Source organism: Agrilus planipennis, unplaced genomic scaffold (genome assembly GCF_000699045.2).
Source record: "Agrilus planipennis isolate EAB-ADULT unplaced genomic scaffold, Apla_2.0 scaffold36, whole genome shotgun sequence".
In the NCBI taxonomy this organism is placed as follows: Eukaryota; Metazoa; Arthropoda; class Insecta; order Coleoptera; family Buprestidae; genus Agrilus; species Agrilus planipennis.
Window position 1 is genome coordinate 1,154,376 of NW_020438956.1, and position 15,444 is coordinate 1,169,819.

The 15,444-nt window shown below is 34.5% G+C and overlaps 1 long non-coding RNA gene across 1 annotated transcript in view; it reads left to right on the top strand.

Moving 5' to 3' along the window:
- Positions 1 to 15,444, top strand: part of LOC108733998 — an 84,695-nt gene that overhangs the window by 24,011 nt on the left and 45,240 nt on the right. Inside the window, exon 2 of the long non-coding RNA XR_001937312.2 lies at positions 8,152 to 8,208. This is a non-coding gene — a long non-coding RNA (uncharacterized LOC108733998). The remainder of the gene's footprint in view (positions 1 to 8,151; positions 8,209 to 15,444) is intronic.

Consider the following 15,444-nt stretch of genomic DNA (forward strand, 5'->3'; position numbering starts at 1 on the left):
AGCAAGTAGATATCCATATATTTAAATGGACCTTGTTGGAGCATACGTAATCCTAAAATGTAGCATCGTACTACAAATGGCGTTTACCGCGCCATTTGTGGTATTTTCTAAAACGCGCTGTTAAGATAGCAGGTAAAAGTTGGTCTGTGTTCTGTCGGAGCTGTCTGCGACGCGCTGATGAGATCCAAAAAGATCGAAATCGCGATCCGCGTCTGGAAGTTTCGACAGAATACTGACCACTTCGAATTATTTTATTCGATTATGGTAACGTGCCTGTCACGTTGAGGTTAGCTACGCCGGGATTCTTTTCAGCAAGTAGATATTCATATATTTAAATGGACCTTGTTGGAGCATACATAATCCTAAAATGTAGCATCTTATTACAGATGGCGTTTACCGCGCCATTTGTGGTATTTTTCAAAAGAAATTGTCAAGACTATTCAGACACTAGTTGATGACGGGCTTCGCCGTCTTCGCCCCGATAGCCGCCATTGACGTTTTTATAAAAAAAAAATAAAGCATTTTGAGCATTTAGAACGTTATAGGTACGTCGCGACTGACTTCCGAAATAACGATACGTATAATAAAATAAAGGCAAACGTCTATCTCAGCAGTGCGCTTCGAAACGTGGAGAGCCAAAAGATAAATTGTCTCGAAACACTTTCGTCTTTTTATACATATAGGTAGGTATACGACGACCCAAAAAAGTGCTAGCTGGCAGGATCAGAAAGAGGTATTGGAAGAGTTTCCTTAAATTGGGCAAATTTACTTAACGAAACGCACCAAGAACCATTGCATATCATCCACAGTAAAATGTCTCTGTAGCACAATATATGTAAAGAACTAAACAATAAATTTCACGGTGATTTTTTTCTTTAAATTCTTCAACTGATTAACAGTTTATTTACTTTTGATATTTTTTATTGACACACGAATACCATCCTAGATTTATAACTGTCCGGTAATTGTACATATTGTTCGTCCTGCCATTTGGTTGCATTAATTTTGTAATACTAAGTACAATTATCGTATATTATCACCTAACACCGATGCTATAGCCTACACGGTAGACCGCAGCATAATAAAGAATTTATTTAGTAAATATAGAATCGTAAAAATGCGAGTAAATAACTAACTCTTTCAATTAAAGGTATTTCTAACTCAATAAAAAAAAAATATCGATACACATCATCGTCATAAGGTCGTCAGTCTTAAGACTGGCTGGACACGCACCTCTACTTTTTCCTATCCTGAGCTAATCTTTGCATTTTCCTAAAACTTGAACATTCTTATCCATATTCTTAAGTATTTGTTAACAGTAATCTAATGTACTCCTCTTAACTCCTGTTTCTGCTTCTAATATGTCTTTAACTAACCCTTCATGCCTGAGAAGGTGTTTTACCAACATATTTCTTCTATAGTGACCTCTGTTTTCCTATTCTTTGTAATATTTTCTCATTTTTAGCTTTCTCTATCCACGACATCTTCATCATTCGCCTGCAATACCACTTTTTGAACACTTCTAACCTTTTCTTTTGTGTTGCACCCACCGTCCGTTTCGCACTCGTAAAGCGCTGCACTCCAGGCATCCTTCTTGAACAATCTTTTTCGAATTTCTAAATTATGCTATGAATTGCTAAATTATGAGCATAGAAGTGATTTCTTTTTGTTAAAGGCGACTAGACTCTGCGCTATCCTATGTTATATCTTTTGTGTGCACCTACTAATCTGGTGGTAAATTTGTTCATGTAACGCATTTGTGTGGATAATTTTATGGGCAATTATACAACTCTTATTAAATTAGACATACCTACTTAAAGTTAGTTACTTCCTTGCATGTCGAAATTATATCTTGCATTTGGCCAGACAGCGGTGGAAGAAATTAACTAATTTTATGCTTTCTTCTTGATCTAACTGCAATATTTAAAAGCTCTGTCAATTCAATTTTCTACTTCAGAGTACGTTGGAAATGAATCAAGAAATAATCAGGAACTAGATGTTTCTTTGTTTCTTAAATGTTCTTTCTATTACGTTTTTTTATCTTGTTGAATTTTCACTTTTCTTGTACAGATAGAAGTTGCACTTCGATTAGAGAAGTAATTGCATTTTTAATTGCATAGCACTTAGGAACTACTGCATTGAATAATTACAAGGAAATTTTACCTTGGGAAAAATGAAGCACTCTTTTTGTTTCAAAAATTTGAAACGTCCTAAAATGGTAATAGGTACTTAGTTTATTTTGTACGATCTTTATTTTGTACGATCGGGCATTGTTCTAATAAATACTATTAGCTTTATTGGACGATTCTAGATGCACTTCAAAATAAATAAAAATCATACCGTTGTTATGTTACGGTTCATTGATCGAGAAGACTACGATAAGGATAAGTTCGTACTCGTATCAGCAAGAATAGACGCGAGGAATGAAAAAATGCCTGTTTCCAAAAAGACATTCATTAAAAATATTTTCGGACCATTGCACAGACCACTTATCATCTATCGCCTTGCTTACTCGTAGAGATCTAATTTATTGATTTTTAAAGGCAAAAATTAACTGAAAGGCAGTAACGGTACTTTTTTTTAAAAAATTGTAATTATGGATTCAGTGAAAACTCTACAAAGTATAAATTGTAGGTAAGTCAAAATTCTCTGAATCACATAAGTATAATACAAGGAAGCAAATAAAAATCTTTATATGTACAGTGAAGATGCGTGGGTTGGACGAAATTCATTTAAAATCGAGAGGTTTGTTTTTTTGGAAAAACGCCCGGGTACGTCGATCTTTATTTTTGACTGGGTTTTTTCGTGGTAAATTCATGTATACAGTGGTGATCCCAAAAAGAAGCGACTACCACTGACTTAATTTTTTCAAATGAAAGCGCCTGTTTTTCATTACATTTTTGAATTCTTCATCGAATTTTAACTGTTTGATGTACTTACATTAACTACAAAATTACATAATACTCGGATTAATTGCGCTTTACTCAAACGATGAGAACCCAAAAATACCAGCAGATTCAGTATGGCTCCAACAGGATGGAGCGTCCCCACACTACTGCGTATGTATAAGATTACTTTAACAATATTTTCTCAATTAAATGAATCGGAAGGAGAGGTGTTATAGAATGGTCAACTAGGTATCCAGGCCTGACCCTACTAGATTTTTATGTATGGGGTTGTCTGAAATCTAAAGTATACTTCAATAAACTGCAAATATTGAAGAATTGAAGAACAGAATTAGGGCTGAAATTCAACAAATCCTGCCAGAATCCTTAACGAAACTGTTAGAATACTTTCAAGATCGATTTGCCTATTGTCAGGAAGTTAATGGTCTGCAATTTGAACATTTAATTAAGTAATTTGTTGTCCTATTGTTTAATAAGTTTTCAAAAAAACAAACCCCTCAATTTTAAATGTGTTTGTTCCGATCTACGCGCCTTCCCAAATTTGAAAGAAATCATTTGTAAATTTATTTATAACTGCATTAGTTGTAGAACATGGTACATGAGAAAAGTAGATGTTTCCATTTGAAAAAATAAATTCGGCGATTGTCGCTCATTTTTGGGCCACCCCTCTGTACACATGAAAAAATCCGCAGTCAAAAATAAATTTGTTTCATCCCACGCGTCCTCAATATATATTAGAGTCTGATTAATCCTGAACGAAGAAAACATCTTTCATAAAATTGTATTCTTTGAAGAGCCGTACCCTACAGTTTCCCTTGCTAAATACCGATTAAGACAACCTTATGTCGTAACTTGTAAATACAACAAAATAAATTGATTATTATATCAGTGGGCCAGTTATGTATATGCCACTTAAAACAGTGTCCGAACAAACAAAAATTTTGCTGTTCACTACCTATATGATACTGTCACACCTGGAGTTTAGCCAACAAAGTAGTGATAGGTAGTGTCAAAAAAGAAGGGTTTCATTAGTAGTCATACCTCAGGGGCGGAGATATGGATTGTGACATGTTTCTAACTTTGGGAGCTGCTATTGATTTGCTATAAAAAATTAAGATCATAAAATACAACTAAGGGAGCAACAGAAGAATTACTCTGATTACGATATTTTATCGTATCTATTTTTGCCTTTGAATAGGAAAATAATTGTTATGGATAACAAAATGCCTATTTTCTAAAATTTTTGTTTATTTATTTGGAGTTTCGATATGTATCGCCTCCAACGCTCTGGTTTTCTACATCAGATTAAATTAGTAACCTAATCTAACCAAGTTAAGCTGTTTATTGTTAGGTACGTATTCACCCCTATCTTGAGAACAGTATGTCAGTATATTTATTCTATTCAGAAGCAAACCATTGCATTTGTATAGTAAATTAATGCCAAATACGAAGCAAAATATGTACGTATACATACTTATGTAGACGTTCTGCACCTTCTAAACAAGCTATCTCATTAATGGATTCGTTTTATATTCGCCTGTGGCATGTGACTTGTTTGAGAACAATATGGTTTAAGCTGTACGTAGAACGGCCAGACGGTACAAAATCCCCTTTAACAGTTGCTTCACACGAAGTTTCACAATACCGTGAAAGCTCTCAAATCTAGTTTGCTTAACAGAATCAAGCCGTCAAGTTTGCTATTTAATCTCTTCCAGTAACGCGTTGAAAGTGATTACAGCCATTTAAATATAATTGTTGACAACTAACAATACAAGAAATTTTACGCTACGAATCCAACTAATTTAACAGACGAAGAACAGTACATCACCCACGAAAATACAACCGAGTCATAATTAAATAATTAAAATTAACAAAACAGTAGACTGTTATATGAACGTAATGATGCAATGTATGTGTATTTATACATATGTATACTTAGTAGAGCTGGGCTAAGAGTTCGGATACTAGTAAAGTACATCCGGATGTCAGATACAGATAGACTAGTGATAGCGCTCGGACACCGGATACCTACAAAATACTTATGCTTTTAGTTGCAAAATATATCCTAGGTGTGTGCTTTTTAACGCGCTTTTATTATATTAGGACTCGTGCCTGCATACGCATGTTTCGTAGATCATAGAGATAGATTCACATTGCCCACTTTTAGAATTTATAAACATTATAGGATTGTTTCAACAGTTTCAACTCAACTTGTTGAAAATATAATCAAGAATTAAAATTTCATTGGTTTTGTTTAAACGAGTTTTGGAAAGGTACTTTATGTGCTTTAGGTTAGTGTGGGTGGTACTTAATTGAAGTCACTTCTTGTAATTTTTCGTCTCCTATCTTTATATTCGCATTTTCTCTCCTTTTTCTTGTCTTGCATACTAGTATCTATTTTTATTTTACTTTTAAGATGCTAGGTACTAATACTGCTATAGCCTTGGTAGTTACACAAATTTAAAAAATTATCTAATGAAATTCTAGTTGACTTATTGCTTTTTCGTGGGGTTATGTAACGTTATCTACTTAATATTATTTCGATTAGTACTTGTAGACATATACCACGCAAATATGGAATTCCAACATCATGTAAAATTCTCCATCATTCAACGATGAAAATTAGTCAAAAATTAAGATTTGTCAATTACTTCACTCACAAAATTATTCCACTCTCCATAATTCGGTTTTGTTTTAAAAGAAATGATACAAAAACGAGAAAAATACAACACGTTGGTCGTTCTTTGTTGCTGATACAGCATTAAGTATCGTGTGACCTTTAATAGATACGTTTCAGTTATTCAACTGTTAAAATAATTACAGATATTAAAAAGAAAACAACATTCAAAGGTCGTTTTCGTTTAAAAAGATATTGTTTATGATTCAGAGTACCAATGGCTTTTTATCTGATAACCGCACATTCCTCCACACAATAATAAACAAAGTTGTAAACTTGACCTATGAACTTTGCAGCAATCCGTTAAATGATTCTAATCTAAATATAATTTGAATATAATATTCTTTAGTAGTATGTGTCTATTTATATATAATTGTGTAAATGTACATCTACATGTATGCAATTAATTAATAACTATTTTATCATTAGTTATCGGCTATTACTAATAATAATCAAGTCATTCTTCGTAAGTGATAATGAAAATTCATCAAACTCGCTTTGCTCGTTGGTGAATGTAATTAATTTGATTTCCATTTCATCTCGTTCTTTCATAAACATATTGGCAAAAAATAATTTAATATTACATCCAAAAAAATGTTAAGAATTATCTAACAAAAATAAGCAGAATGGTGTAAAAATCGGTTATACTTCTACTGATTATGAGTTTATTCTGATTGGGGTTCCACAGGGCTCTTATTTTCGGGCCAATGTTATTTTTAACTTATGAAATTTTTTTTTTTTTTTAAATATTTTACTATAAACATCTTGGTCTTACTTTTGATTGTAACTTAAAGTGGAACATTCATATGTGTTGGTACATCGGTAAAGGGGCTAAGATTATACCATTACATGATGTATTTTAAAGGGTAATATTTTAACTTAGAAACGTTGTAATAATACCTGCTTTCGTCCATGGTCGATAGTCTGAGGTGTTTTCAAAATTGTTATACGTACTAGTTATCGTCATTAAATCAATTACGATTGTCAAGTGCTTTTTAATTTTACCCCTCCTGGAATAATAAGTGCCAATAGTACCTACCTACAAAAAATTCATATTGGCAGTCGTTAATCATTTGGTAAAATAAATTTTAAATAAAATTTAAAAATCAAAAAGGAAACACTCTACTATTATACTGTTTGATAATGGTGGAATGGCCGAAACGAATTCTTCAGAATGTATGACAATTTTGCAAAACACACCAATTGTTTTCTTTTTGATATTTTAGTTTTATTTAGAAAGTTCATGGTGATCAAACGTGGATTATAACTCCATAGGCAGCTAGCGTTTTTATGAATTATTACGGCGTGCTGTTGAGATCCAACGAGACCGAAATCGCAATCCATGTCGAAGATTTTCTACAGAATACCACCGTAAACTTTTTGTTGTTTATATTTTTCCTGGTTTTCCATGCTTTTCCAAATTTAGAACATTTTCTTGTATATGTTAATGGAAATGTATGAAATCTGTTGTATATATTTCCTAGTAAATGTATACAATTCCAAAGCTATTTGGGAAATGTAGATGTAGAATATTGTTTCAAAGATTTTTTAATGCACACATCCAGTTAAAAGTATACATTTCCTAGGAATTGTATAAAATTCCGATATTTTAATGCCCCTGACCGCTGATATATTAGGGTATTTTATTCACAGAAAGCTTTAGTTTTGTACATTTCCTACAATTTCATACAATTCCTAGGAAATGTATATATTTCCCAGGATATGTGTGTATTAAAAAATCTTTGAAACAATATTTTATACATTTCCTAAATTTCATTTCCGGTAACATGTACATTTATATATATTTAGCCAATGGTACGTAAAATATTTAAACGTAAATTTAAACCAACATCTGCGTTTTTCAGATATCTACAAGGTAAATTTTTAGTTATTTAAGCTTTCTATCCAGAATATAAGTATATTCCTATTCCTAATATTACTACCTAATTGTTACTAATCCTAATGCTAATACAACAATTTGGCTGATCGTTTACTTAAGCGAGTAGATATTAGTTTTGAAACCGTCTACTAGACGAAATTGAAAGTAGAAAAAGTGTTCGTTACGACTATAACTTTAACATCATTTCTGACATGCTAGAACATTTTGTAGGTAGGTAATACTGTTTGGACATAATAAACTAGAAATGGAGGAGATAGAAGCACATACCTAATTTAGACCCTTTTATGTTCGTAACCTGCCCTCATTTTACTCAATTCTATTGCTTTCGAAAATATCTTTCCGTCTTAGCGAGAACGATCTAAAGGTTAATTTAGCACCGTCGAGCGTCGACATTTTCATGATATTTTCCCGTAGCAGCTCAAAATATCAATACGCCATTACGGAGGAAAGGTTATATTGCATACATGAGCAATTTACTTCGTTTTCTACAACGAAATAAAACAAAGGAAAATTCTTTTTGCAATTCGTGGTATAATGTATCGTAATTGCACTAGAACTTTTCTAATTAACTACTAAGTTCTATTATCTCTTCGTTCTGTGAACGTTTTTGATATATCATTTCAATTTTTGAAAAACTAATGTACTTAATATTATCTTCATCTTTTCAGGTTTGAAAATCTACAACCTGCTAAAAAGGAGAACGCAACTTCTCAATATAATTAGTGGTGAGTTTTTTTTGCATATTTTCAATGCAAAATAATATGTGAAAAAAAAGTAATTTTATAAATGCGGTATTTTTTTTTTCACAGACGCCAATTAATTTATTAAAACTATTTTTTATTTCCCTTATGTTTTACATTAAGACAAAATTGCTGGAGTAGTTTAGATTGCAATCAATAAAATCGAAACCATTTGTGAGATCTCATATATATTGTGTATAATTCGTAATTTATTCTTACAAATACCAATAACACTAAGATAGGAGTAATAACTAAGAGTCATCAAAATGTGCTCATTTGTTAACTGCGCAGTAAGGCAGTACGCATCCGACTGTTTTTTGTTTGACAAATGAAAATATCGAAATAGATGTGCAGTCGTTTATCGCGCAGCGAACGAACGCGTTTTTTGACAGATACATGTGCATTACTATGATGTATATATTGACCGAAGAAGTATGTAAACGGAGTGTAGCTTATACCGAGTGTACATAAGTAGGCATTAAGGAATCGAAAGTAGCAAATTAACCTTTTCAACATGTACATTATTTCTGACATGTTAGAACATTTTGCAGGGATTTGTTCCTGTTTCGTCACCTTACTCTTTTTATATCTGTCCGCAGGTAATAATTTATTTCCGATTCGTCACCTAATTACCTGAAATAAACTAGGTACCTCGAAATTACCACTCAGATAAATTATTTATGTAATTATTAAATTACTTTAATCAATCTTCCTTCACACTTATTCCAAGCTTAGGACTGGCAAAACAAAAAAGTAAAACTTAAAAGTTAACACAATGTTAATTAGGCGTATTTAAAGATTTTTCCTATGTCATCAAATATATACACAAAATAATTTACCTTTCAGGCTTTATCGGACATTAGAGGACTTAATTAATCATATTTAACAACAAAACTTAATTTTCTTAAAGCCTCTTGTAATGTTATATCATTTTTCAATAGTTGCTCTAAGACAGCTTGTTCGATATCATCTACAGTGGTATACTGTTTTCCTTCCCTTTGGAGTAGACAAAATGCAGTCTTGTTTTTTATTATTATTTGATAATATTGTGAACCATCATACAAGATCTTTCTAATTTCATATACTTTAGGGTGACTTTTTCCAACTCTTTCATTCAATAGTACGATAGCGAAAGAGTAGGTGACCAAACAAGAAAAGAGATGATGGATTCAGGCAAATTTTTATGAGGTGACGAAACAAGAAACTACCTCTGCAGATAATATCGTTTGGACATAATCAATAAACTAAAAATTGAGGAGATACACACATTTTTTTAGATTCATCATGACAAAGGCCTGATCTTTGATATTTCTATAGCGATTCAGCCATGCGTAATTGATATTGATGCTTTCGAAAATTAATTTTTTATTATTAGAAAAAGTCTACAATAATAACGACGACAGCAGAATAATAGATAGAAAGCAAAACGTTTCGCTCGCCTTTACCTAGACTGCCTCAGATTAATTGCGAATGTTCTGCAGCTTCTTTTAATCACAATACTTTTTGACTTCGTGTACAGAGTTTAATTCCAGATATTCTGACATTGTTCTCATCTAAAGCAACTCGTCTGCGGTTTGAGTTGATTAAAAAGATGGGGGCGACTGGAAAGAAGGGCGGCTGTGTTGTTGTTTCCTCACCGTCGACCCAACTTTTTATTTGCACATTGCACTTCCTCTTTTTAAAAACCATTGTACCCACCTTCACGAGCAAATTGCGTGATCTTTGTTTTAATTGATTTCGGGAACAAACTCAATTAGATAAGGTTAAACTACGTCAATATAATAAATCTTTTGGTTTTATTTTTTTAGACGGTGCTCTAATAATGTAGAATATTACAGAACTAGTGTCAATGTCCTAAGAAGTGTTCGAAATAGGCAGGCGTTAGTTAAAGAATAACAATTTTATACTTTGGTAACTACCTACAGTCTAACATGAATAAGCAAAAACTGGTTAAGTGAAGTTTTTGGTAATCTGTATTAAATATGATAAAACCTCCATAGATAAAAAGGGTTAAAATGGTATTAGCTATTGTAGGAATCAAGCAAACAAGGACTTACCCTAATGTCCTTAGTTACAATTCAAATATCATTTTCGTGCACTTTATTAAGGCTAATTTTTTTGTTCATTTTGAACGAATGTATTTACTTTTCAATGGAGGTTGATTAAAACTGTGAGACTTGGCTAATGGATGTTGGAGAGAATTCACGTTTTCAACAACCCTTCTAAAAATTCCTATTCACGTTCTAGAGAATGAATTGTTTTAATGGTTGCAACTTTTATTACGTGTTAGGGTAGGATTCGTAACTATTATTCTATATCCAGTGGAATATAGTCCTCTTTGATGCAAATAAAATAATGAAGTCCAATTAAAAATTTCCCATAAAAGTTGATTGAATAATATTTTATGAAAATTTAAAAACTATACTATGGTCGGTCACCTTGATCATAAGTAACAATGCAGTCTAATGAGTCGTTGGTTTGGGTTAGCGGTTAGTAATATAAATATTTTCCTTAAATTATGATTAATATCTACCAGAAGGGACGAGATTACTTCAATTTTGAATATTTGCTATGGTTACACCTAAAAGAAGAAGCCGAAGGAAAACGGCTTAAATGTATATTTTATAACACTTATTTGATGAAAAAGTACGTAACTTTTTAAACCAATTAAGAAGCTTTTCAGTTTCAAAGCAATTGTCCCTTTTAGTTAATAATTGCTAGTGGAAAATATTGTATCAGTTGGGTTACTACATCATAAGTATATTATGAATGAAAATATGATGCATTGAGACAGATACCTATATCGAACTTTAGTATAACAGATTCATCTGTGAATAATAAAAAGTAATTAAATTACAATTAAATAGATCCTTTAATATGACAAAAGATGTGGTGGTTTACCATTCGAAAGGCCCAAAACGAATAGAAAAGAAAAAAGGCTAAAAATATGAAAAACAGAATAATAATAAGCAATAATTCCAATAAAAGAATGGTTTAGTATCACCTAGTTCAACTCAAATTAGTTTATGATACAAAACATTTTCTGAGAGAAAAGAACCTGATCAATGTTCCCAATTTTAATAAAGAGAAAATGGCCAAGGAAAACGGTACTATTGGACAGAAAAAGTCCGGGAAACTCTATCTTTTGTGAATTGTGGACACCCTGTATAGGGACCAAGATTTTTAAGGCAAATTTGCGGGATAACGGCTGAGCTGTACTCGTATATGTCGCCCCAGATTCTTCTTCGCCATTTAATTTGAACCTCCGGGAGACACCTGGGGCCTCCCGTCCGTTACTTTACCCGATTCATTCTTCTCGACTTCGAATAATTCAGTTTAAATAGGTCGACGTGACATCGAAGAAAAGAACCCAAAACGATTCAGATGAAAAGTTCCGTTTATTTAATTAAAGAAACTGAAGAGTTATATTTTTTACGAGACAGCAGAGCTGTTATCATTTGTGCTCATTTGCACCGTGGAATTAAAAGGATCCGGTGTTCATTAATATTTAAATAATGTGTTGTTATTGGTAGAGATAATGAATGTTTCTAGTAGTAAAATCTGTTACGCAGTCTGTTCAAAAAGTATCACGAATTTTGAATTTCCGCAAGTTACATATATTCGATTTTCGATTTTTTTGTGTGGTGTGTGTCTCTCACTTATACCGACAAGTTCGGCCATGTTGAATGTTCAGTTAATTTTTGACAGCTGCTTTGCTTGCACGTGTTTTGACTCGTCTTCGATTTTTGCCTATTCCGAAAAATGGATCAAGCAATATGTATCAAAATTTTTGTGAAAAACAAAATTAAGTGCGTGGGCGCATTCCGAATGTTGACTGTGGCATACGAGGGTGGATTGATAAGTTTCCGGCCTGACCAAGAAAAACAAGGTTTTTAAAAATTTTTTTTTTTTATTTCTCAACATAATCTCCTCCAAGGCTGATACATTTCTCATAGCGGTGTTCCAGTCTATTAATGCCATCTCTATAGACTGATTCGTCAAGCTCCTCAAAATAACCATTTACAGCTTCGATTACTTCTTCATTGTCCGCAAATCTCTTACCGCCAAGCCATTTTTTGAGATTAGGGAACAGAAAATAGTCACTCGGGGCTAGGTCTGGAGAGTAAGGAGGGTGCGGCATCAATTCAAACTTTAGATCGTTGATTTTAGCCGTCGCAACGATTGACGTGTGCGCTGGTGCGTTATCGTGATGAAACAAGATTTTTTTCTTCGCCAGATGAGGTCGTTTAATTTTCACCTCGTGGCTCAAACGTTGCAATAAGTCTGCGTAGTATTGACCAGTGATAGTATTACCCTTTGCAAGGTAATCAATGTATATAATACCTCTTGCATCCCAAAAAACAGTAGCCATAACCTTGTTCGCCGAAAAAATTGTTTTTGCCTTCTTTGGAGTTGGTTCCCCTGGTCCAATCCACTGTTTAGACTGTTCTTTGGTTTCAGGAGTGTAGTGGTGGACCCACGTTTCGTCAACGGTTACGAATCGACGCAAAAATTCGCTTGGATTACGCTTATACAATGACAAATTTGCGGTAGAAATGTTTTTTCGAATCAATTTTTGGTCGACTGTTAGCAAACGCGGCACCCATCTTGCACAGAGCTTTTCCATATGCAAATGTTGGTGCAAAATATGTTGCACACGTTCATATGACATCTTACAGGTCTCAGCTATCTCACGCACTTTCAATCTGCGGTCTCCCAGCACTATTTGATGAATTTTTTCGATCATATCTGGAGTTGTGACCTCAACGGGGCGTCCTGAGCGAGGCCCATCAGAGGTGCTCACACGACCCTTTTTAAACTCGGAAACCCACTGCTTAACGGTTGAATATGACGGGGAGGATGTCCCCAGTGTTGAGTCCATCTCTTTTTTAATTTCCTTCGGCGTTAACCCCTTCAAATAAAAGTATTTGATGACAGCACGATTTTCCTGCTTTTCCATTTTTACGAAAACCACAGAGGCGTCTTGTTCAGCGTGCTGTCAAACCTACACTAGCAAGGAGATCGGGCTGAAACTATAGCTACAAGCTATCCAAGGATGGTACTATAGAATGTCACCTCAAGGTAGGCCTAGTGGCGTCATCTCTTGGTTAGGCCGGAAACTTATCAATCCACCCTCGTATGGTGAAGCTACCTTGGACCGAAGCAACGTTTATCGGTGGTACAAAATGTTCTCAGAGGGCTGAGAAGATGTGAAAGACGAAGAGCGTACGGAACGCCGGAGCACGTCAATAACAGACGAAAACATTGACGAAGTGAAGAAAATGGTATTGGTCAATCGTCGAACCACCATTAGAGAAATTGATTAGGACCTAAACATATCGATTGGCCCCTTGGCCCCTGCCATTCGATTTTTACCAATGATTTGGGCATGAGACAGGTCACTACGACATTGGCAAGAAAATTGCTCAATTTCGAGCAAAAACAGTATCGAATTAACATTGCTAAGGAGCTGTTGCCCAATTTTTTCCACATGATCATAACTGGGGACGAATCATGGGTTTATGGTTATGACGTGGAAACCAAAGTTCAATCATTCCAGTGGAAGCTGCCGAACGAGCAAAAACCGAAAAAGCGCGCCACGTTAGGATGAATATGAAGATGTTTGATTACAGTTTTCTTCGATTACTGGGGCGTGGTGTGTATCATGAGTTCTTGCCACTGGGTAGAATGCTCAATAAGAAATTTGTGGAAGAAGAAAAATTGGCTTTTGCAACATAATCACGACCCTGCTCACACTTCGTTGCTTGTGTACAAATTTTTACCCAAAAACAATACACAAATAATGCGACAGTCACCGTATTCCCCAGATCTGCCACCCTGTGACTTTTTCTTGTTCCCGAAACTGAAGAGGTGCATTAAAGGGCGACGCTACTGTACAATTGAAGAGGTAAAGACGGCATCGAAGGAGGAGCTGAACGAGATCACAAAAAATGATTTTTTGAAGTGCTTCGAGGATTGGAAAACATGTTGGCACAAGTGTATAATATCTGGTGCGGATTAATTTGAAGGGTAGAAAATAGTATTCATGAATAAATAAATAATTTTTGAAAAAACACATTCGCGCTACATTTGAACAGACCTCGTACTATTACTTCCAATAAAGTTAATTATGTATTTTAGTGTTACCTGACCTAACCGAATTCGATGTAAGCGCCGGTGCACACTTGCGGCAATCGCCGCTGCGGCAGCGCAATTGCGGCTTAAAGTACTAACAGGTAAATGGGTTAATGCACATTCATCTGCGCGCCGCCGCGACCGTTTTGAACCGCAGGTCCCTACGGAACCGTGGCGGCACCGCTGCCGCTATTGCGGTTCTGTAGTACTCGTTTGTATATCGGCTGGTACACACTTGCGGCAAATTGACGCAAAAAAGGATGGCTGCTACTAGAACTTCTGAAGATTTGGATATAGAATTATTCATTGATGCAGTAAAGGGGTTGGTTCCCAGAGATATGGGATATTTCCTCAGAAATATACCTATACCATGAAAGAGTCAAAAACAGGTCTGCATGGATTATAATCTGTGAAATGTTTTCCGATGGATTTTTGGAGCTGGATGACAAGGAGAAAACATTTCTAGTGGGATTATGGAGACTCTTAATCTGGTATCTTTTGCGATCTTATCCTATCAGAAACTTTTGCTGTTAATTCATCAGATGAAGCAACACTCCTTCGAAAGTAGTTGAAAAATTAGTCAGGATTCTCCCTTAAATACGAAAACGACGTTACAAATGTGCCCCTCGTAAGCCGTAAATCGGTATATGGGTCTACCCAAAATCGTCTCGTTTTTTTTTTTCGATCAATAACGCATTTGTACACCAAATACGTAAAAACTGCACGCCTTTCATTAATAAAAACTTCCATTTTGCACTATTCAACTTGTCGCACTGACTGATTTTCTTTAAAAACGAATGACAGTGTATTAGATATATATTTTTATTACTTTTGCGGCGCCGCAACAAAACCGCAAAAATACCAAGAAGTGTGCAGCAAACTTTGCGGTGCCGCTTCGGACCCGCGGCGGCAAACTGTCGCAAGTGTGCACCGGCACTAATTGTTATATCCGTAGTAGATACCAACGTTTAGTTTTTATATAATATATAAACGCTACAATATCTACCTATTTCTCGTTAAAACTGTGCCATTCGAAATTTTATAATGCACATGACGCTGCAAAGCAAAGTAGATGCTGTCAAATGC